The sequence below is a fragment of the Lathyrus oleraceus genome, chromosome 3, assembly GCF_024323335.1.
Source record: "Lathyrus oleraceus cultivar Zhongwan6 chromosome 3, CAAS_Psat_ZW6_1.0, whole genome shotgun sequence".
NCBI classification, from domain to species: Eukaryota; Viridiplantae; Streptophyta; class Magnoliopsida; order Fabales; family Fabaceae; genus Lathyrus; species Lathyrus oleraceus.
The window spans coordinates 130,891,544-130,892,271 of NC_066581.1; the positions used below are offsets into that span (position 1 = coordinate 130,891,544).

The 728-nt window shown below is 41.2% G+C and overlaps 1 non-coding gene across 1 annotated transcript; it reads right to left on the reverse strand.

Moving 5' to 3' along the window:
- Positions 1 to 351: 351 nt before the first annotated feature.
- On the reverse strand, positions 352 to 458 carry LOC127133040 (small nucleolar RNA R71). Its single transcript, XR_007807036.1, has one exon. It is a non-coding gene; the product is annotated as a small nucleolar RNA R71 (small nucleolar RNA).
- Between the last annotated feature and the right edge of the window lie 270 nt (positions 459 to 728).

Sequence of the window (728 nt, forward strand, 5' to 3'; positions counted from 1 at the left end):
GATTTCGCTCAACCATCTAATGAAGAACCTAGTTCTAGTATAGTAAACCCAACCATCCCAGCTAATAATTTTGAACTTAAATCATCCCTGTTGCAACTAGTGCAACAGAGACAATTCGCGGGTCTCGCTACTGAGAACCCAAACCAACATTTAAAAATATTTCTTCAATTAACAGACACTTTTAAAACCAATGGAGCTTCTCCTGAGGCAATACGTTTAAGATTATTTCCTTTTTCCCTCAGAGATAAAGCCCTATCATGGTTAGATTCCCTTCCACCCAATTCCATTACGACTTGGGATAACCTTAGAAGAGTTTTTCTTGCTAGATACTTTCCCCGGAGTAAGACCGTCGTTCTTCGAAACCATATAACTAGATTTACCCAAAACCAAGGAGAATCGTTGTTCGAAGCTTGGGAGAGATATAAAGAGTTGTTAAGAGCATGCCCACATCATGGCTTAGAAAATTGGTTAATCATTCAAACCTTCTATAATGGACTTCACTATAACACAAAGATGACCATCGATGCTGCCGCAGGCGGTGCTCTGATGAACAAACCTTATCCTGAAGCTAGTGCCCTCATCGAAGATATGGCTCAAAACCATCAATCATGGGGAGTCGAACTAGCGACAGTTGAGATGAAGGAAGCCCAAGGAGGAGTGCATGAACTAAGCTCTATAGACATGATGCAAGCTAAAATGGACGCATTAGCCCTTAAGGTCGAGCATAT